This window comes from Misgurnus anguillicaudatus, chromosome 16, assembly GCF_027580225.2.
Source record: "Misgurnus anguillicaudatus chromosome 16, ASM2758022v2, whole genome shotgun sequence".
Lineage (NCBI taxonomy): Eukaryota > Metazoa > Chordata > Actinopteri > Cypriniformes > Cobitidae > Misgurnus > Misgurnus anguillicaudatus.
In genome coordinates this window covers 18635265-18659382 of record NC_073352.2, presented here as the reverse complement: position 1 = coordinate 18659382, position 24118 = coordinate 18635265, and the positions used below count along the sequence as shown (strand labels likewise).

The 24118-nt window shown below is 40.3% G+C and overlaps 1 protein-coding gene across 1 annotated transcript in view; it reads left to right on the top strand.

The window, feature by feature from the left end:
* The window catches only part of xpnpep2 (X-prolyl aminopeptidase (aminopeptidase P) 2, membrane-bound), an 86942-nt gene that overhangs the window by 18036 nt on the left and 44788 nt on the right, over positions 1–24118 (top strand). The gene's annotated exons all lie outside the window — the stretch shown is intronic.

Below are 24118 nucleotides of genomic sequence, written 5' to 3'. Positions count from 1 at the left end.
ACACACTGCATAATATCTTCCCCTTTAACATAAACCTGTGATGTTTTGGCACAAGTAGCGGGCTGCTTTTTTGTGTATAAAAGCATGCATTTAAATATTTATAACAGAATTGATTGATTTAGTTGTTTTGCTTTTTTGTGACGTTGTTTTATTTTTATATTATCTTTTGGAACCAATGTTTGTTTTCATGAACAATAGAATCAGTTTGATATCATCTGCAGGCAGGAAAGATGATTGTTGTTTGTTGCCATGGTTCCTTATAAAGTTAGGCTGTGTCATTTAGCTTTTATGAGAGGGCAAAATAGATCCATTGCCCTCTTTTGTCCTTCTGAGTGATTGTTCTTGGTGACTTTTCCGGATGGTGATTCTTATTAAATTATAGAAAACAATCTTGTTTTTTCTACTTTTTTAAACATGTTATTGTTTATGAATCCATAGGCTTATTTTGTCCAACGTTGTTCTTACATCTTTTAGTCCTTACAGTACCTATACTTCTATTCTATTCTATTCTATTCTATTCTATTCTATTCTATTGATTTCTGTTTTATCACATAAAGCTGCTTTAAAACAATAAAACACTGTATAAAAGCACTAAATAAATTTGAAAGTATAAGTTTACCGATTTAGGCAAAACATGTTCATAATAATCTAACTTTAAAAAAAAGAATGATATGCTTAATTATGAATGACCAGTAATGAAAATGTGATGCTTAAACAATTACAAACCTAATAAAACAAGCAAAAGCCCTATATCGGGAATAGCTTTTTTGAAAAGCAGCGTTCTAATTAGACAGCATATGCAAGTGCTTAAGGCTAGAAAAGGAGAGAAAAATAGTGTTGGCCATCTGTGTGCTATTTAGATTGATCCCAGCAGCCATGACTGTTTAATTCAAAAACTGTCAGGGAGCGTCATTAGGTGCGGCCATTTTCAGGCTTCGGATTTCATTAGCCACAGGAAGGGCCACATTACCCTCAGGATTAATGTCAAGCTTCTTGATACAGCTCTGAAGCGCTTTAGAGTATTATCAGTGAGGTTTTTGTGTAAATACACTCTGATTCATTAAAGATTATGTAGACAAAGTTTTAAACAGCTGAAGAATTATTAGTGGCCTGTAAAGATATTTTCTTTGTACGCTAAAATTGATTTTTGCTGTTAGTTTAGTTGAACTTAAAATGTGCTAAATCTTAATGATTCTTAAACATTTTGTTAAAGTTAATATCATTGTATGCAATTAATTTAAATTTGTAAGATGGAAGTTGACATCATCTCTTTGCATTAAGACTATATGAATACTTTGTTGGCCCTTACCTTTTAAAAGTACACTTAAGAAAATCTTACAATCTAAAGCCTGCATGGCCTCCTCCAAAACATACAGATGACATATGATGTCTTCTTGAACTGGCTGCTCAGTATATGTAAAAAAAAAAAACATGTTGACTGCATTACATTACATTTAGTCATTAGGGGTCAAGCCCTGAAGGGGCGAAGACCCCTATTGTATTTGTTAGTTTTCTTATTATAATAATTATTATTCTGCTTCTTCTTCTTCTTCTTCTTCTTCTTCCGCCATTGCGGTCTATGGCAGCCCATAGAATCGTACATAGGAAAGTTATGAAATTTGGCACACTGATAAAGGACACTCCAATGTGTCCCCACAGCAAATTTGGAGTCTCTATGTCTAACCCGCTAGCGCCACCAACAGTCCAAAGTTGCACTTATATTTTTGCTTATAACTTCTGATCCGTAAGTCCTAGAAACGAAATTCTTGTTTCATCTGATTCCATGGCTCAAGACGATTCGATTGGACCCTATGACGTCATTTTCCGTCATGAAAAATTTTCCGCCATTTTGAAATATTCGTAAAACCTACTTTTGCGAACTCGTCCTACAGCTTTTGCCCGATTTCCACGAAAATCAGTATGTAGCATCTACAGACCCTCACGGCAAAAAGTTAAGGAATTCATGTCAATTCGTAAATCCGTTTCCGTAAACCGCGTCAACGAATTTTATGTAGAGCGCAAAAAAACGGATTTGAGGCTGTATCTTCGGCAAACTTAAGCCTATTGACACGATACTTGGTACTTTTGATGCCAGTCAGGAACTACGGGTGCTTGCAGAGTTTCGTCGCAGTGCCACCTAGTGGTCAGACTTATGTTTACACGCCTATAACTTTGGCTCCGATTGACGTATTTTCACGGGACTTGTTTCTTTGGAGTTCTGAATAGTTGCCGAGTCCAATGATACCAAACATGCCAGAATTCGTCTTACGGTTAACCCTGCGCAGCAAAATAGCGCTTAAAAGACACGTGTGAATATCTCCGCGAGCGTTTTTCCGATCGACTCGAAAACACCATAGGGAGAAACTAACCTTACCTTCTGAACAAAAAGTTCTATTGGCGTTATATTAAAATTTTCATCAGAAATGGCCGAAATTTGCCAAAAACGAAAAATTACCTTCAAATTTTGTGTTTTTTACACATAAATGGTTGTAACTTCGTAACAAAAATATATTTTTTCACCAGATTTGATACGCTGATGCATGAGCACATTCTGAGGCTACACAAAAAAAATTGTATGCTTGCACCACTAGATGGCCTTATAATTGAACAAAACCTTTGATTACAAGCCAGCCTTATGGGGTCATACAACGGTTTCTTATCTAAACTAAAGTGTATAGTCATAAAACTAGCTAGATGTAACACAATCATGACCTGATGTTGCATGCACAATTTTTTCATTGCGCCACCTACTGGTTTTGAGATAGAATATGGTATTTTTTGCCTAAAACTACTGCAACAAAACCATGAGTCATCATGGATTATTCATTTCATGGCTTTGACTATAATCACTGGATGTTGCCAATTAACTCCCTAGCAACCATTGAGAATACCTTATCAACCGTTTTTGCAAAAGCAATATCTCTGCATCAGAACATCATAGAGACACGGGGATAGTCTCTTTTGACTAATTAAACTTGTTATAACATGATGTGACCCATGTTTTGCCACTGCAAACACCACTCACATGTCATTCAGTGCTCTAATGTTCCATGATTGTCAATAGACCATTTCAAAAGATGTAAACAACACTGGTCCAGAAGCACTTCCTGTTTCCGTTTTTTAACACTAGATAAACGTTGGGATAAAATAAACCAACAGAACATATAAACCTGAATTAACTGAAGTTAAACAAACATCTTAAAGATAATAATATATGTGAAATAAAAAATAACTGTCACAAACTGTAACAGGAAGTGTTTCTGGACCAGTGTTGTTTACATCATTTGAACTGGTCTATAACAGAAGGACGATTGCAGTAGACAAGAACTTAGATTATTTTTGTTGATAACTTTTTTGTTTTTTCATCTAAAATTATTAGGTTTACCTAGGTTCTTCAATCTGCTTATCCAATCTCAATTTTATATCTTTTTGTGCCCTTTTCGGCTTGACCCCGGCATTGCTGCTTGCAGCTATATTTTAGCAAATGCTTTTATTCAAGGCAACTTATAAATGAGGTAACAAAAGCAATTAGATCAACACAAAAGCAGCGATTTCTAAGTGCACTAAAACTAATCTCATCAAGCCCAACACAGTACAGTATATAAAGCTAAATTTTAAAGGACAATAGAAAAGGATAGAAAGCTAGATGAAGAAAATAGATCGTCATACCAGATATCATATCAGACCGAATGCAGTGATTGAACAACATTTTATGATCCTACGGTATGCCATCCACAGACGATTTATTTTTATAAAAATAAGTTTAGATCAGTTAACATAGTGATTGCTATCAGGATATATGGAGACTTTCAACCAACATAACAAAAAATGTTTTTGTAGAACTTTAAAGGATTACTCACCACCATGTCATCCAAAATGTTGATGTCTTTCTTTGTTCAGTCGAGAAGAAATTATGTTTTTTGTGGAAAACATTTCCGGATTTTTCTCATTTTAATGGACTTTAATGGACCCCAACACGTAACAGTTTTAATGCAGTTTAAAATTGCAGTTTCAACGGAGTTTCAAAGGACTCTAAACGATCTCAAACGAGGCATAAGGGTCTTATCTAGCGAAACGATTGTAATTTTTGAGACGAAAAATAAAAGGAATTGCCTTGTTTGGGATCGTTTAGAGTCCTTTGAAACTGCAATTTTAAAATGCATTAAAACTGTTACATGTTGAAGTCCATTAAAGTCCATTAAAATGAGAAAAATCCTGGAATTTTTTCCTCAAAAAACATAATTTCTTTTCGACTGAACAAAGAAAGACATCAACATTTTGAATGACATGGTGGTGAGTAAATTTTCTGGATTTGTTTTTTAAGAAAATGTACTAATCCTTTAAAGGGATAGTTCACCCAAAAATGAACATTATGTCGTCATTTACTCACTCTCATGTTGTTACAAACCTGTATACATTTCTTTGTTCTGATGAAAACGAAGGAAGATATTTTAAGGAATTTTTGAAACCAAACCGATCATGAGCCCTATTCACAGTAGAAAAAAAAGAATAACCAAAACGCTTTGGTTGAACTATTCCTTTAAGTTCTAATACCATCTAGATTGCTCTAAGGAAGTTTGTACATGAAGTACATTATGATCCAAACATCCCATATACTGTAGTAATTGTTCTACATTGAAAGTATCTTTGTTGTTTCCTTCGTTGTGTGCTCTGTTTACAATGACATCATGAGCTAAAATCACAAGAGCTGAGATGATGTGATCTGGGCTTCCTTCCTCACTTCTCCTCAAGCATCTTTTGCAGTTATCAGGAGGAAGAAGCAGGGAGCTAAACGTCAAGGCCAAAGCCGACAGTGTTCATGATAACTCTGCGAGGATGAGAAGAGTCATCACTTTTCCTGTTTTAATTAGTAGCATCGGCTTCTCAACAGGCAATCTTGTCATCAGCTTCCTTCCAGGCGTTGATTATAGAGAGAGAGTCCTGCGTCACTGAGGCCACACACTGAAGATATGAGCTAGGTTTTTTTGAGGCTAAATGCTGTTTTCGTTCCTTGCTTTTTTAGTGTGAGAGACACACCACAGTTCCCCTGAATATGATAAATTCATAAGTTCAGCATTCTGACAGCTGCAATAATGGAATACAGTTTTCACACAGGCCCAACAGAGACATAATCATGCTCTTGCTCTCTAACCCGAGCTCAACGTGTTGATGTTTTTACCGGCTCGCAGAATTACAAAGCCGCTTTCACTCATGGGGTTTTGATTTTACCTGATTCAGGAGGTTGTTAAATGTGCACGATCATGGAGTCATTTATCACACGCTCACTGCGTGCAGGTCGCATTCCCAGTATGCAGGCCCAGGTGTGCCAGCGCTGCACACAAATCAGGAAATATCAACTGTGTGTGACTCAGACCAGCCTGGATGTCATAAAGAATAAGTATCGTAATTGCGTTTTAGGGTCAAACGTATTTAAGTTCTGAAGAGATCTGTTTTACCTTTAGCTCCACTGTAGCCACACTAAACTAAATCTGAGCACTTTCAAATGTATGATTCATATGTCCAGAGTGCTTTTAAAAGGGGACAAGAACTTTCAAATGGCATTTTTTCATATTATTCATATATAACTCGATACATCTTGACAGCCTGTTATTTATTTATTTATTTATTGGTTTATTTATTGGTTTATTTATTTTTTGTTTATTTATTTATAAGTTTATGTGTTTGTTTGTTTATTTGTTTGCTTACAGTATTTTTTAAATTTAACATTAACTCTCATTTCTCCTCTTCCAAATAGTAAAAGGGATATTTCTTGTTCTGGCCATTCCTTTGGTTTATAACCTGTAGACTGATTACCTCAAAAAATGTAAACACCATGAAAACAAGGTAAGGTAAAAGCGCATCATTCATTCATACACTGTCAGAAAAAAATATGTATCCAAACCGTCACTGGGGTGGGACCACTTGAAAATGTACAGCTTTCATATTAGATTCTCTATGGCGCTCTTCCATTGTGGGGTAAAATTCGTCTTGGCATGATGTGGCTCGGCTCGCTTTCGTGTGCATGGCATTTTTGTAACTTTGTGCGCAACTTCACATCCGAAACCCATTATTTCATTATTTACCCATCCACCTGGTTGGATGTGCCATCTACAAATAAACTGCAAGTCTGTGGGAAATACTGGAATGCTGTTCTTGATTCCGAGGGGCAACTTTCCAATCTCTCTGATGAAGCCAATACAGAAGTGACTTAAACTGCAATTCATCTACTGGCCGCTTGAGGCTGGCTCCAAAAAGGAGTCAATTCACATAGACCACCATGTTAAAAATTCCCAAATTTAAGTAGAAAATAATATGTTTACAGCCTGGTACAAAAAGTGTTTTTGGTCTGTATAGCTAATTGTGCCCTTCATGACAACTGTGAGGGGGTGAATTTTTTTGTAACTCATCCGTTTAAATTATATTAAGCCTTAAACTTCTGCATAATTAAGGGCGTGACCACTTGAGTGACCGGCCACTGCTGTCACTAGAATTGAGCTAGGCTGGCGTGGTTTCAGCAACCAGCCACCTCAGCTTCACCCATGTCCCGCCTCTTTACCCATTTTCGGTTTTCCATGAGTGACGCGCAGCCAAGATGGCGACGGCAGGCAACGGACACTCTGTACATTTTTTTTTACAGTCTATAGCACTATTTGGACGGAATTAGTTTTCCAAAACAACGTTTGAGTTTCAACGTCCCCCAGGACGTCTGTGATTTTATGTACCGATTCGGACGGGATTAAAATGATGCAGGCTATTCCAGAGATGAGAGTGTCTGTTTCATGCATTTGGGTGTTGCAGAATAGCACGTGCTCTGGACGCGTGTTTGTAATGTTTAATATTTTGCTTGAAATGTAAAATTATGACAGAACATGTAATTATTAATTTAATTTTAACAAATCAAAATAAAATATACAAATCCTACTAAAGAAACATTAGTTTACGTGTTTTATATAACTGTCTGCTTATAATAAACCCAAAGAGATGAAGAAATAATGATTAATAACAATTTAATATCTTTATTAATTAACATTACCATTCCAGAGTTGAAGAACTTTGAACGGAGTTATAACGTTAATGATATTACAGTGGCCAGTCTTAACAGTGTTTGATATTCAGCTCGTCTTGATTTAATTATTTTATTTTGCAGAATGTGAAAAAACATCCATATCTGAATGAATGAGACTCAGGAAATACAATATACGTGCATTAGTAAGACCTTACAGCAGATCACGTTGGCCAAAACACGAAATGAACCGCGTTTTCAAAATATATTGCGGGCAAACACAGACATTTGCATCCGGACGGAATTACTACAGTCAGACTATCTATTACCATTTGTAAGTTAGATGAAGATCATCCACGATGATACCCATTACGTTGGCTTGAAAAACATCGGGCAATGTCCCTTCTTATTCAGCTGCCAGGATCCCGGCTTCTGAAAAGGCAACTGCCGCTAATTATATCCACCTCGTTGTGCATGCCGAGTTGCATCGCCGTGATTCCTATTTCAGTTCAGCTTGACGATCCTGTCGACCAGTCAGTGATCTACAGTGTTTACATGGTACAGATAGCTTGGGATCTAGGTACTACGTACTGTACCCAGTGGAATCCCCCCAAAAGTGAGCTGTACCAAACCGTAATATGCAATGGAAAAGCGCCATAAGGTACATATTCATACCGAATGTATACATATTTGTACCTAATGGTATATATTAGGAACTTTTAGGGTACTATCCCATTGACAGCTGGGATACATATTTTGACTATTTTCTCTGACAGTATAACTTACGTATTAATCAGAATATGCCTTGGACCACAACACCCATTGCTATTATCAGTTTGTCATAGGTTAAACTTCCTGATGCTATTTTAAGATGCCGTCAACAAGTGTTGTTCTACATCCTGTGGTGGAAAAAGTCTGATGATGACTATACTTAATGGTGAGCAGCTTATTGAGTTTCCCCCAGGAAACCTCCCTCGTGAATCACTAAAAGCTGTGCTGTAGGCAGTCGCTGTGGAGACTTCAATTACTGACGGGTCCCAGTCGGCTGATTTCTAACTGTGGCCAGCAAATTAGAAAAAGAAGGAGGGAGCCGTAGAGGGGGGGGGCTGAAAATCATTTAGGGTTGTTTGAAATTTGGATACAACAGGAAAGATGGGAAACTAATGGGGACAAGCCACAAGAGTTTCACCAAGACAAACACTTCTGGGTAAAAACAGAGAAGGAGGCTTTTGTTCACATGTTGGATACAGGCCAGCTGTTTGCACCATACGATTCAGTTCCATAATCCTACAGATGACTGATTTATGGTTCACATTAAGTTTGCTCAGCAAGTCTTTCTCTTTTGTAGAGATAGATCTGTTAAAATACAGACAAAAATGTCCCACATGCTGTATATTGTAATTTAGGGCAGCACACTTCATCATGAGTGTAATGGTGTGATGTTTGAACCACAATAGGGAGAGTTTATTGTGGCAGTAGGTTGAGTTAAGATGGCTGTGGTTGCAGATTACTTTACATGTGGGCCTGGTTATTAGACCTCCACAGGACTGTAGGTGCAGTCGTCTGCACTTAATGGTACTTAGCCAGGAGTGAGGGCTTGTTAATATAGGATTTGCAACTACTCACAACTTTATAGACTGACACTAGCCATAGCTGTGTTAAAATATATTGTATTTGAAAGCTTTGTGTTAAAGGGATAGTTCACCCAAAAACGAAAACAATGTCATTAATGACTCACCCTCATGTCCTTCCAAACCCATAAGATCTCTGTTCATCTTCGGAACACAGTTTAAAATGTTTTATATTTAGTCGAGAGCTTGTTGACCCTTCATTGAAAATCTACATACTGTCCATGTCCAGAAAGGTAATAAAAACATCATCAAAGTAGTCCATGTGACATCAGTGGGTCAGTTAGAATGTGTTGAAGCATCGAAAATACATTTTGGTCCAAAAATAACAAAAATTACGATTTTATTCAGCATTGTCTTCTCTTCCGCGTCTGTTGTGAAGCGCAAGACTAAAGTCACGTGACACTGCAGTCACGTGACTTGCGCATGTGCTTCATGTTTCATGTGTAAAAAAACACGGTACTTCTCACACTTATCTGTATACTGCTGTTTTCACTGTCCTTAAATACGGGCTGATGTATGCATTGTTCTATGAAGTCCCTCCTTCAGATATGCGTAACGAGTTCTGATTGTGTTGCTTGTTTAGTGTCTTGTGATTTAACAGCAGCTTAGCTTGCCGTTAGCTTAGCTGGCGACTGACGTATTCCTGTGGGCGGAGTTTAGTCAAAAAACTGTTGTAGTGACGTCATTAAAGCAGGAAGTAGAGGGCTGTTGTCCAAACCGGAAGTTCGCTATAAGCTTTGAAAGGCGAATTCTGTTAAAGAAAATATATCGCCTGGCAGTGAACTTTGAGCTTTATCATTTTACAGGTATTATTTATGCTTTTATAGCAACATTACATGCTAACTAGGGTTTCAAAAATAGGATCAGAAAGAACGTGACTTTTAATTATAAAATGCATTATGTTTAAAAGGGCTGCCCTAATGCTGGATACAGAGTTACACTGTTTCTTTAAGAGAGCACTACTGAGGGTGCATGTTGGACAGCTGTTGGAGTCATCGCTGGTTACTGAAGATGACTCGCAGGATCTTCTTCACTCTTCCGTGTTAAATAAATCCTCTTTGTTTATTATGTTTAAATCAAGCCTTAAGCCTAAACCTGCATTCTTGCCAAATGAAACTATTTATCTTTTATCCTGTTACATTACTGTAATTGATGGTTTATATCATCCAAATTAGTTCAGCATGCCATGTGCAAACTCTTTTATTGATGTTAGTGGTTTTAGTTTAACTGATTGGCTCATTATGGACGCTCTTCAAAATAAAGGTGCTTAAAAAGCGATGCCATAGAAGAACCATTTTGGTTCCTCAAAGAACTTTTTAGTTAAATGTTCCTTACATTTTAATAATCTGTAGAATCTGTGAAACACAAAGGTTCTTTGGATCTAAAGGTTCTTTATGGAACCAATTAGCCAAAAATGGCTAATGCTTCTATACTCTCAGTAGAAAAGTACACTTCTGTTCCTTAAAGGAACATATTGGTACCTCAAAGGTACACAATGGCACCTTACCCCTTTTTCAGACTGGCAGCAACTTTCTCGCTGTGTGTCACTCGTCCCCTTCAATAAGGCGTTTCTAAATCTGGTTGTTATAAACAAATTACTGTCTACTTCCTTAACTGACGAGAGAAGGATAACGTGAACTTCACTGCTTTGGTCCCATTGGTAGTCGCTCCTTTTGGTAGTCGCTCCTGAAAATCACCCATCTGGTCGCCAACAGTCAGTTTTGCTCATGTCGCTAGAAGTCGCCAAGCTTCCACTGAATTGATGCTTCTGCTGGTCTGAATGGGCCGTGAAAGGTACTGGAACTTTAAAAGGGACATATCCAAAATGGTACATATGGTAACACCTGAGCAGAAAGGCGGCCAACGTCATTCGCGTTTTTCCATGATCCAATCGAATGAGGTTAGATGCGGGCCTTTCGTTGTGGTGACAAAAGTTTACAGTTGCTTGGAACAACTGGAGACTGCACTCACTCACTGTCTCCTGCGTGTTTATACACCTCTCACCTTCAAACAAGGTCAGAGCAATCGCCCCCTGCTTGTACATTTGTAGCAAACTTGTGTCAAACTAAATTTCACAAATGCTCACACTATAGTTGATAAAGTGGTTGCCTAGCAACATAGAAAGCTGTGCCGCACTGCTCTTTTTAAAGTGACCAAAAGGGCGTTTTGCGACGCACCTTGCGTTTCCAAGCCTTTAAAGCGCGTTTGATGTGATTGGCCCCTTATTGTGCTTTAGAAAACCACTAATCTTAACTAAAACAAGTGTAGTTTGTGCTGCTCAGGTCAGAATCTGCAGCTGATCTATTTTTAACATCTTTTAGCACCTCAACAGATTTTAATTTTCTCCATGCTGAGTCATGAGAGCACCTTTTAATGAATATACTGTAGACCAACAAATGTTGCTATGCTTTTTAACACATTGGTACAAGTTAATCCAACAGTAGCAGATTCAGACATTGTTTTTAGTGCACCTTTCATATGGCAAATAGCTACACATTAACACTCTCTGTCTGGCTGGGCGGATTCAGGGTAAGATGTTGCACTGACACGTCAACCCGGCGATGCCCGACAATTACTTACCTGCTGTAGGAAAGTGTGAGAGTGTTGCAAAAGGTAATCAAGACTTCCACCTTCTTCAAAGCACTTGTCAATCTGACCAAAACGTTTAGCCCAGTCCAACCGTACATCTGTTGCAGCTGTAGTCACACGTCCAGATGTAACGTTTCTTCTCTCTGGATTCGGGTTGCTGGATGTCTGCCAAGCATGGAACGGGCTTCCTGGTGTCTTTGGCCAGTAGACAAAGTAAACACACAGGTAGTAGAACTTGAGCCAGGAGCCATCAGCACCCCAACTGCAAAAGGCAAGGCCGCACCTTTGTGGGTGATCACTTCAAACAGAATCCAAAGAAAGTGTAAAACACATGGCATACAATCACAGACGTCCAGGTGCAGAGGTGTGCAATATTCCAGCCCAGTGCCAAAACACTGATTACACCTTTGGAAAACGTCAAAGACCCCAAGCATAATGTATAAGACAGATTTGCAAATCAAAGTCAACTGAGGTCACCTTTGAAATGTTTTTTCCCCGTCTCTTAGAAGACATTAGTTACATTGCCATGTGGTGAGGCATGTCTCATACATCACTCATGTGTACCGTAAGGCTGCATGTAATAAAGTTATGTATTAAATGTGTCAGTGTTATTAACTCCTGTTATAGCTAATTATATCACAGATCTTTGATTTTGCCAGAGGATATAACAATTTATGCTTTTCCAGTGAGTTTTTTATTATTGCTCTAATTTTTCTTGACCAACCCATTATTTTTTTACAAAATAGCCTGAAGATTCATGAGCAGCACAGTTTGTCTTTTTCCATGCCGAAATTACAGAGGAGATGGATGCGATAGCTGTTTCAGAAGATCAATCAAGTCAGAAGCCAAAAACTCTGCTCCACAAGCTCTCTGTCTCAGTGGGTAGCTCCTCGAATGTCTGCAGGAACACCAAGGTTGGCCAGTGAGTGCGATTCAGTCTGTTAGATTCTGAGATGCCCCATACCTGCAAAAGATCAAATTATTTCCTTCCAACCAGATTAGACATGGTAGCAGTGGGAATGGAGTGTGCTCGCAAGCTTATATTAAAACGCCTTTTCTTTTTAAACAGGTCACTGACTGTTTCTGTACAGTACTGAGTTAGTAAAGCATGTTGTAGTGACACAAAAACCACAGATGAGGCTCTGTTGGAGAGATTAAACATTGCTTGTGCTAATGAGTCAGAAAGGCAAAAGAAAAAGAAAACCCATGTACAGCACACAAGTACTGCTGTTCATTCAGTTATGTCCAGCGATGAAACTACTGATAAGAAATCCAGTGTGACTCCTAGTGCACCAAAACCATCCTCCAGTGTGTTGTCAGAACTTAAAGAACTGAGAACTGATGTAGCATCACTAAAAACACTCAGTGCTGAAATAGCTCACATTCGAGAATCATTGCAGCAACCAGCCTTTGCCTCACCACAATGCGCCGCTCCTACACAGAGAGCCTTTGACCGAGAAATGGTTCAATGTCCAGTGCAACCATATTGGGCATCACCGGGTGCCAACCCAACAAATCTGAGCACTCAATTCCAACCCCAGTATATGCCTCGACAATATTATGCACCGAATAGTCGTCCCCAAGCAAGAAAGTGCTTCAGTTGTCAGCAGCAAAGAACAGAGGACCGTTGCATGCATTGCTTTAGATGTGGCAGTAGTGAGCACTTCCAAGCAGGATGCAGGATTCGTGGTATCAAGCCTTCAAGAGAGACTTCTTTAAATGGAGAGAGGTTACTTCCGCGGGACAGGGAGTAGCCAGACCCACTGACCCGTCCCAAATATGTGCAGCCTGTGGAAAAACGGAGAACCAAATGAAACAGTGTTCACGATGTAAAAAGGTACTTTATTGTTGTAAAAACTGCCAAACTCACCATTGGACTGAACACAAGCGAGCTTGTATCAACTTACAGAGTTCAGTGTCAAATTCCTGCATTACCATGAGTGTTCACGCTCCCTGCAAAACCCAAGTGAATCAGTATTCCCCTGTGACATCATTAGTTGGAAGGCAATGTCTCATTGAGTGTTACCTGCACGGCCAACCAGCTCAAGCACTATGGGACACAGGCTCTCAGGTATGTGTCATTGATGAACTGTGGAAAGAGAAATACTTACCAGAAGTCCCGTTGAGAGATGTTTCCAATATCCTGGAGGCTCCAAATACATTGAACCTTGTGGCTGCCAATGGCATTGAGCTGCCCTATATTGGGTATGTTGAAGTGAAATTCAGATTATCATCACAGACATCGCACCAAACTGAACTTGTCATTCCTATGCTTGTAGCTAGGGGTCAGAACCTCTCACACCCTATAATAGGTTTCAATGTGATAGAGCAAATTGTGGACTCCATTGAGCAAAAACAACCAAACACTGTCAACAAAACGTTGGAGAAAACTGTGAAAGCTGCATTCCCCAGCTTAAAAAGGAGCAAAGTTCAGACATTCATCCAACTGGTGAGTGCAGAGAATTCATGTGAATACATAGTGAAAACTACAAAAGTGCATGTTAACATTCCCAAACATAGTACTGTGCAGGTCTCATGCCGAGTGTACATGCAGCCAGTTAAAGAGGATAGCACACTCATTTTTGAACCTGATGTAAACCCCCAGTGGCCAGAGGGGCTTGAATTCACAGACAGTTTAGTGAGGCTGAGAAAAGGAGCTCCAACAAATATCGTGATTGAGGTGTACAATGACACAGATCATGATGTAACTCTCATGGGACAGACCCCGATGGGTACAGTACAGCTCGTCAAGAATGTATTCCCTGCTAGTATGTTTGATGTGCCCACCAACCCTACCTCTGTTGGGGTATGTAATGTCCAGACTGCAGATACTGATCCCGATAACATCAGTCCCGATGAATGGGTCCCACCTGTCGATGTCAGCCACCTGAATAAACACCAGAGACAGGTAGTACAGCAAATGTTAAAGGAAGAGCGCCATTCATTCTCTAAGTCAGACAATGACATTGGGTGCATCCAGAACTTGCAACTGAGTATCTCCCTTAAAGATGATGAACCAGTCAGTCGTACTTACATGTCAGTACCAAAGCCTCTTTATCGTGAGATGAAAGAGTATATACATGACCTCATAGCCCAAGGCTGGATTGAAAAATCTAACTCTTCCTACTCTTCTCCAATCGTGTGTGTGAGAAAGAAAGATGGCAGCCTCCGGTTATGTATCGATTATCGGGACCTGAACCGAAAGACTCACCCAGATAGGCAGCCAATTCCGAGGGTACAGGATATTATGGACAGCCTTGGTGGTAATTCTTGGTTTTCGTCATTAGACCAGGGGAAGGCCTACCACCAGGGGTTCATGTCCAAGGAGAGTAAACATCTAACAGCGTTTGTGACACCATGGGGCCTATATGAATGGGTCCGTGTCCCATTTGGCCTGATGAATGGGCCCGCAGCCTTCCAGCGATGTATGGAAGAGTGTTTAGAAGGCTTGCGAGATGAGATATGCATCCCCTACCTGGATGACACCTTGGTGTTTAGTAAGACCTTTGAGAACCATGTCCAGGATGTAAGAAAAGTACTGCAACGACTTAGGCAACACGGCATCAAACTTAAGTCAAGTAAGTGTGAGCTTTTCAAACCTGAAGTACGTTACCTGGGTAGAATAGTCTCAGCAGAGGGAAGTAAAGTTGATCCTGCTGACACAGAAGCTGTCCGATCCCTGAAAGACAAACAACCAAAGAATGTTGGTGAGCTGAGAAGAATGCTTGGTCTACTTAGCTACTACAGACAGTACATTAAAGATTTCTCTCGCATTGCTAGTCCTTTATATGACCTGTTAAAGAGTACTCCAGAAAATACTGCTCACCTGAAAGAAAGCAAGAAACGATTAAAGACAAAGTGCATGAAAACTGCTGTTCCCTCGAGTAAGCCCATTACTTGGACTGAACAACATCAAAACACTCTTGACCAACTGATTGACTGTTTGCTTCAGCCTCCTGTATTAGCTTTCCCAGACTTTTCACAGCCTTTTATACTGCATACCGACGCATCAGCTCAAGGTCTAGGTGCAGTATTATACCAGAAACAAAGTGAGAAACTTCGTGTGATTGCCTATGGATCCCGGACTTTATCAGCTGCTGAGAAAAACTACCACTTGCACTCAGGCAAGCTGGAATTCCTCGCTTTAAAGTGGTCAGTCACCGAAAAATTCCGTGATTATTTGTATTATGCCCCAACTTTCACCGTATATAGTGATAACAACCCCCTTACATATGTCCTGTCAACTGCCAAATTGAATGCCACAGGTTGCAGGTGGGTCGCTGAATTGGCAGATTTCCACTTTACAATCAAATATCGGCCCGGCCGTGAAAATATTGATGCTGATACATTGTCCCGATTTCCCCTTGACATTGGCACAATGATGAAAGAGTGTTCTGAGGAGTTGTCATCTGATGTAATAGGTGCAACGATTCAAGCTGTAGAAGCTCAAGAAGTTCCCAGCATCCCTTGGTCAGTGTCAACCAACTGTTCATCTCTTGAAGCTCATCCAGCAGTCCCAACAATTACTCCATTGTCTGTGAATGAGATCAAAGAGGCGCAAACTAATGACCAGAGTATTAGTCCTGTGTATGATTGCAAACTATCCAACACCAAACCGCAAGTGAAACATCTCAAATCATACAGCCTAAAAACAAAATGCCTGTTTCGGGAATGGGGAAAGCTTACTATTAACAAGGATGGAATCCTCTGCCGAATCACTTCCACACGCACACAAGTGGTCCTCCCTGAAAAATTTAAAGGAACAGTCTTGCGAGAGCTGCATGATGAAATGGGCCACCAAGGGACAGATCGCACTCTTTCACTCATCCGTGAACGTTTCTTCTGGCCATATATGCAAGCAGACATTGAGCATTATGTCACCAAAACATGCAGATGCCTGAAGCAGAAAAAGCCCTGTCATGAGACAAGAGCCCCATTAACAAGCATTGTTACGACCCAGCCCTTTGAACTGATCTCAATTGACTTTCTCCACTTAGACCGCTGCAAAGGAGGTTTTGAGTATATACTTGTGGTCGTAGATCATTTCACCCGATTCGCCCAAGCATACGCCACTACTTCCAAGTCAGGGAAAACAGCTGCAGATCGGATTTTTAATGACTTTGCCTTAAAGTTTGGTTTCCCTTCTCGCATCCATCATGACCAAGGTGGAGAGTTTGAGAATCAGTTGTTTGAACAGCTTCAAAAGTACTGTGGCATCATCGGCTCCAGAACGACACCATACCATCCGCAGGGCAATGGCCAAGCCGAGCGTTTTAACAGGACATTGTTACAAATGCTAAGAACGCTCACAGAAAGTCAAAAGTCGAACTGGAAAGACTCCTTGAATAAGCTACTGTATGCTTATAATTGTACCCGCTCAGAAGTAACAGGATTTACTCCTTTCTACCTGTTATATGGAAGGTCTCCAAGACTGCCGGTCGACATGTTGTTTGGCTTGAATTCAGAAATGTCTACCTGTAATCAGAAAGAATATGTGGAGAAATGGAAACGCGGAATGGAAGAGGCATATGAAATTGCCAGAGAGTGTGCTACAACACCAAGGTCATGGGTTTGATTCCCATATAACACGCCAACTAAAAATACACACTTTAGTTGCATTGTAAGTTGCTTTGGATAAAGGCATCTGCCAAATGCATGAATGCAGATGCAATAGACTGAAAAGTTTGTGTAGAAACATTTGAGAAGGTCTCTTGATGTCCGTGGCAGAGACAAAATGGCACCGGTGCTGGCGTGCTGTCTGCTGCTCCCGTGTTTGTTTGTTTTACTCTTGTTCCAGTTTCATATTTCCTTTGCGTTGTGGACCTATGATCGACAATCACTGTTGGATTTTCGCAGCTCACTCCTGGTAGCTAGCGAAGCTGAGCCTGCACGCTTTATTTTCGAGCTGTGCGGATCCCTGCCATCGGAGATACGAAAATGTCTTTGCCACTGGCCTGTGGATTCCAAACAGAAAAAAAAATGAAAAAGAAAGTGTGGTAGATGGGCTGGACTGTTAGCCAGATGGAAACTTTACGTAAAGACTTGGTGCACATCCAGCACGTTGCCCCCGGCCTGGAAGTACTGTATGTTTGCCGATCTGTGAATGCTGGGTCCTCATGTTCGATCTCGCTGGCTTCCCCCAATCCTCTCAGACTATCTACTGGACTACTTATGAAGCTCAATAGATAGAGCATTGCATTAGCAATGTAAAAGGCCATGAATCTGATTCCCTGGGAACTCACGTACTACACAAATGTATATCTTCTATGTACTATAAGTTGGTTTGGTTCAAATCTGCCAAATGCATTAATGTAAAAAGCTAATATTTGTACATTTGAACTTGCTTTTGTGAACTTGAAGTAAGATCAAATCCTCTCAGACATTTTATGATAGGGTCAGTAGCTCCTCAACATCGTATTAGTTTGAGGGAGGATTAACTGCTTAAATCTGTTGGACTATGTGCACCAATTTAATCAAGCTCAAAAGAGCAAATGGAGTCCATCTGAAGACAACATTGATCCCTCTTAGATAGACTAATTGTCTAAATCAGATTGGTGTGAACATGCTGTGTGGAAATCATCAGGACCCCCTCCCGTCCCCTGCCCTGGCCTCAGAGGTTCAGCCCGATTCAACCCCTATGCCTTTTTCGCATTACACATAACATACCATTGTTTAGATAACCAGATAAAAACCCAAAGTCTTGGAGAAACATCACAACATATGTTGGATAATGAGGCTCAGCTGTCCTGTCGGTTTCTCTGACATTCCCCTCTTAATCTCTTGGTGGCTTTGAGGATAATGGGGGTATTTCACTCGAGATGCATGCAGACGGATAGCGCTGTCGCAGGCTAGGACTAACCAGCAAACTTAGCTCTCGGGGCGGGTTCCTCTGCATTCGCCTGCCATCTGTCGCTCAGGCAGTAGTCCAGCAGTACGACAGGACGCCCACCTGGGAAGGTACTGTAGTTGCTCTCACCACCATGCTGTATACGTTTATAGCTACTATCCATTGCCCCCTAGTTAGACCTCATTGCTTTTGGATTAGGGATGTGCAAGTCCACATTTACATTTTTGTATTTCACAGACACTTACAGTATATCCAAAGTGACTTACAGTGCATTCAAAGTACACATTTGATCAGTATGTTCACTGGGAATTAAACCTACAAGCTAGTGCAATGCTCAACCAGTTGAGCTACAGGAACAAATATTTTTATAATTGAATAGTTGTCTGAATGAATAGTCCACTAGTGTGCATTACAGAAGCCGTATATTTAAACAAGTCATAAACACACACACAAACACACACGCGCGGAAAATGAGGCGGGCACCCAACTAGCCACTGGGGGTAAGGTGCCTTGCTCAAGGGCATCTCAGTCATTGCTGCCATTCTTGGAAATTGAACCGAGTACTGCAGGGTTACAAGCCCAATTCTCTATCCAATAGACGTAGGGCCTAGACTGCCCCATACTAGAAATAACTGATAAACTGCAGATTACTTATAAGAGCCTGAACAGCCCTCACAGCAGGCAAGCAGTCTTTAAGGGGCTGTTTACACGACAATGATTTCAACCATAAACATGCGGTTTTTATGCAGCTTGGCTGTTCATTTACAGGGTGACTGCATTTTGGGGTCCTGAAAATTCAGAGTGCACGTTTTTGGTAATGTTGCCTTGTTGTCTCTGTGCCAACAATAAAATGCAAATCTGTGATAACGGTGACGCATGCACATGTGTTATGTCAGTCTGGCATGCAAGAGTATAACCAAAACATCAATGGCGGCCTACAGGACTGTGTTTGCGCTGCTCAAGATACTGAGTTTATTAACACTTCTCCAACAAAGTATACAAAATGTTGTCGCTTTATAGTCCAGGTGTAGTGTTATAAACCTACCTCATCTTTCGTCTAAACAAAACTGCTTAATGCTTTTGCCGTCTCGATTTTTTGTATGTATCACTTTGTAGACTAATGCATATGTGCGCAGACTTGTGGTGTTACTTTACAAGGTAACATCGCCATCTGCTGGCCTGACATTCATAATGCAGAGGATTTAATGGTTTTCGCAGATCTGTGTAAACACAAATATTTTTGACAACGATGTTGTGTGCATGCAAACATTTTAGAAATGCAAAGGAAAAGCTTTTCAGTTTTTCACTGTATCATTGCCTAAGTTTATTGTTAAAGCCGCTGCACAGGAGCTGTTTTAGCGGTATTGCTTTAAAAGAGATGAATTTATAAACTATAGACCATAGACTGTAAAAAAAGATTGTGCGGCACGCTTGCTATAGACATCTTAGAAAGACTTTAACATGCTGACAGTGCAACAGCTTAAGCATAATGCACTGTCAGTATGCGAAAATCCTAAGCTGCAAATTCATCCTCTCTTTGCTCAATTTGTCAACCATTGTGACCGATCTCTAATATGCATTATGTTAGGCTTATCCATATAATCAAATCTCATATAAAGCATGAAGATTCATGTGAGTCTATTAAATGCAGACAACACAAACTTGCAAAGTTTTATCCATCTGGTTGTACACTTTGTTAATAGGTCAGTAGCTATCACAGCACTATATATAATATCACCATTGGCCATAAATGCCATATCATGCTTTGGTTCTGTAAGGCAAACAGCAAAAGAATGTTATGAGAGCAAAAGAGTCCCCCAAAGGAGACCCTTAATACAAGCTCACTAAAGTTTTTCTTGCATCCGTCACCTCGAGGAGAAGTAAGGACATCATAAATCACTTTGTCAGGCACAGGGGTTTTTAGCCTGAGGTCTCCCCACAGCCACCGTCACCTTGTACATTGCTGTTTCCCTTCAATAGCCTGCCAGTTTATTCCTGAAAGCGTGGCATGTTCCCTGCAGATGATCTTGCGTGGGTAGCTGACTCAGGCCTGGGCACAAAGCACGCTGTCAGAAACCCTTCATGATCCGGATGGTAATGTCTTCATGCTGCAGCAAGTGTTTGGGAATTAGATCTGCTTAACGGCTTTAGATGCATTTTGTACACATTATAATGTTATTATAAAATCGATTTTTGGATAAACCACACTGCAAAAGTGGTGTTTTAAATCATGCCTTGACACATTCTGTTTGTTTTACTGTGGTTTGGGTTACATTACTTTTGAGCCTGAATAATGTCTGAAAGTGAAGCGTGTGTGTGAGCATGCAGAACTGTGATTGCTTGTAGGGTTTAAGTCAATATTGCTGTGTTTTACTGCCTCTAGGGATGGATTGTAGTCTTTGATTCGAATCAGATACCTGTCGGCCAGAGCTGCATTACAATGCCTTTTGAATTTTTGGTAATCTAAAACTAGAGTTTGAGAGGGTTTTGAAGGAAAAATTCTTAAAAAGAAAAATCGTTTCAGGGCTCCAGACTAACTTTATTCACTAGGAGCACAGTGGCCCCCAACTGAAAATTTTAGGGGTGCAACCAGAAAATTTAGGGGCACACATCGTAAATCAACATGCTAACCAAATATTCGCATTTCTACTCATTTTCACTGAATTACTAATAAATACTTTCATGATAGATGCAGAAAGTATAATGTGCTGTTTCAAATTTAGTGTCACATCACAAACAAAGGTCATATTTACTGGTCGCACATGTGCGACTGGAGGTAAAATTCAGTGGCACACTCTCAAAGGTTGGTGGCAAAATGCCACCATTTGGTGGCAGTCTGGAGCCCTGAGTTTTTGCAAAGCTAAAATTCAATGTCATCATATTTATAGATACACTGTCAGAAAAAATGTCAAAAAATGGTCCCTAGCTGTCACTGGGGTTGTACCCTGTTCACAAAGTACACCTTTGCACCTACAGAGGTCATTTTAGTACCTCGGAGGTACATATTGGTACCAAAGAGTGCATATTAGTACCTCAAAAGCATATATTCATACCAAATATAGATTTGTGCCTAAATAATACATATTAGGACATCTTTAAATGGTACCCCAGCAGAGCCAGCGCCAGACCATAACTAACAGGGGGGCACGTGGCTTCCAACGGGGGGCATGCAATAAGCAACAATAACTTGCAAAAACAAGGCATTGAAACAACAAATACAGTGCAAGCACACACTCATACAACTGGTACAGACTGTCAGCTCATTTCCCGTATAAAGTGCAAAAGATCACAAACTATACCCAAAGTTAAACTAATTTGAACTTCGCTGCGCTCGCGCTTTGCTTGACGCAACAACAAACCGCCCTCGTGCAGCGCAAGCCATTGAAATGAGTGGGTTTCACAGCACAGCGCACACCGTGTCCTAAAAGCCGCTTATAATAGCCATAATGCTGTTAACGGTCTATAGCCACACTTCACATTTAAGCTTACGTAAATTAAAACAACGCTAACCTACCTTTAAAAAAGCTGAAGCCAGCGTGTTTGAGGGGGGCAAGGCCCGCGATTGCCCCCCCTTGACACCGGCCCTGTACCCCAGTGACAGCTTGGGGAAATTTTTTACTTTTTTGGCAGTGCTAGATAGACAGACACACTGTAGATAGATTGCAATCTTTTTTTGCTAAATATATGGTTTGATATTATTAGTAGTCATAAATTGTTTGTTATGTCACTGTATATATCTGAAATAAGAGTGTGACAACTAGCCCCGGTCTGCCTTATTGGTATACATTTTTTTGTCTCAGTTTTAGTGCAGGGCTTTGTTTGGTGGTGAGAAAGCCCAGCTGGGCACAAGTCTGGGCCTCTTGGATCATTTTCCCTGCATACATTTTTTTCAGCCGCTTGCTGTTGATTGACAGGCAAACTTTCTGGCCCTGTTCAGCAGGGTTCAATGCGGATGTCTGGTTAATGAGGTTGACTTGAAGGATTATAATCAGAAAGGCAATATTACTGACCATGTGTCAGGGTAGATGAACAAACCTCCCAGGATTGTGGTGTCAAAAGCATATTTTCTGTGCCCTCACAGATCTTATTTACCATAGAGCCATACAGATCCATGTCACGGCCTCCCAGGGGTGACTTAACACAGCCTAACGTCTATGACAGATAAGTTATGCTAAACAGATCACTCATGTTTGCAAAACCTCGGAGGCACAGCTTGGTCTCTTGGAAAACTAGATTGCCATATCTTGGCTTTTTGCATCTTCGGATGCAAAAAGCCTGGAAGTTGATTGTAATACCTGTAGGTTCTTAAAAGCATCAACTTAACTAATCCCAGTGGAGAGATGTCTTATATTCACAATGCCCAACAATATTAAACCAATATGTTACTATTTCTGGATATATTAACTTTATTTCACTGAACAAGTCATTTAATGAGAAAAACAGAATGAAGTGGAAGCGCGCTGTGACATATGGAAACTATCACAAGGCTATGCTCCCATCTGCGAGCACAGCCGTGGTGCGCTGGCACCCAAAAGCCACTGCGCATGATGGGAATAATCCATGGAAGGGGATGTATAGGATTGGGATGTAACTAAGAATTCCTTAGGGAAAGAGATTTGACCAGGAACAGTGCAGATGTTGGTGTTTTCAGGCATTAAGTTTGCAAGGTCCCCAGTTCTTTTTTTGGTTTGGGCACGAAAGCCCATCAGCAGTAAAAAACGCTTCTTCTTATATTTCTTTTGATGTACTGTAAGTGCCAAGTCATAGTGCTGAAAAAAATCTATTGGCCCCATGTCTTGTTTTGTGATCTGAACTGTGTGATTAAATTGTTTGTATGTGCCAAAAAAGTCAGATTTGTTTCTGATAAAAAATTTCCACAGTCCATTCATGCTGAATTGTTCAGTTCATGTAAGAGTTGATTTGAAATGAAGTGTAAGCCACCATGAAAGCTAAATTGCCCTCAGATTTCAACGTGCATGTTTATCTAAGCGAATAATACCTGAGGCATGCATTAAAACCTCATGCATCATGCTTATGTCATTTCAGATTCCCATGACTAAAACTCAATGTTCCTTATTCCTGCAGGTTTAATCATAGTCTGAAATCACGTTTCACCTCTCTTACGTCATTTCTTACTTGTTAACAAATGAAAAATCACCAGTGTTACAGAATACTTCCTGTTTAATGCTTTAGTTCATATACAATTAACATTTTGTGCACGCAATATCTAAATGCTTTCGAAGGCTGTATCCGACTGCTGCTTTCTTTTCTGCCCTGTTCCTCGCTCTCTCGACCACTTCAGGTTTTCTCTGACTGAAAAATTTATTGTAGGTTGCTAAATTTTTTATGGCCCCATTTCAGTGGACCTCAGTGATGGCATGCTGCGTTCAGTATCAATCCAGCAGCAGCAACCAGCCTTTTAAAATTCTCACAACGCATCCCACGAGGCTGTCTGACAGACACACGCACACAACTGAAAAGTTACACAGAGTGAGCTCTGTCTTGTCTGATAAATCCCCGGGGACCAGACCACTATGATTTACTGCATTTGAAGAGTCGGCCTTTTCTGGAACCGATGGCCCTACCAGAGTACTGGATGTTTCTCTTTCCAAGCACTCCACACGCAATGAATGAACTTTCAAAGCCACTTTGATGCATAATGTATTCCTGTCATAATTTTACAAAGTATAATTCAAGTTTGGTAACTGTTTGAGTGAAACGGACTGGAACATTACAAGATTAAGCTTGTCTCATCCTGTTTGTTAAACTTATGGATAGCCCTCTGTCTGAACATCTGCATCTGTCTGGTAGGCTAGTGCGTGATTGACCTCAGCTCACAGACCTCCCCTAAGGGTACACACAGTTAACACTTCACAGTGCTGGACACACTGATTTATATTTGTGTGAATGTGTACCCGATGTGATATGCCTTTACTCATAAAACGGTTTTCAACATCAGTGCAACATAAGCTTGTAATTTTTTACTGAAGCCATAAAAATTCTGTTGCTTGTGTGTATTGGTTTTAACATACATGTCTGTTTGCTGTA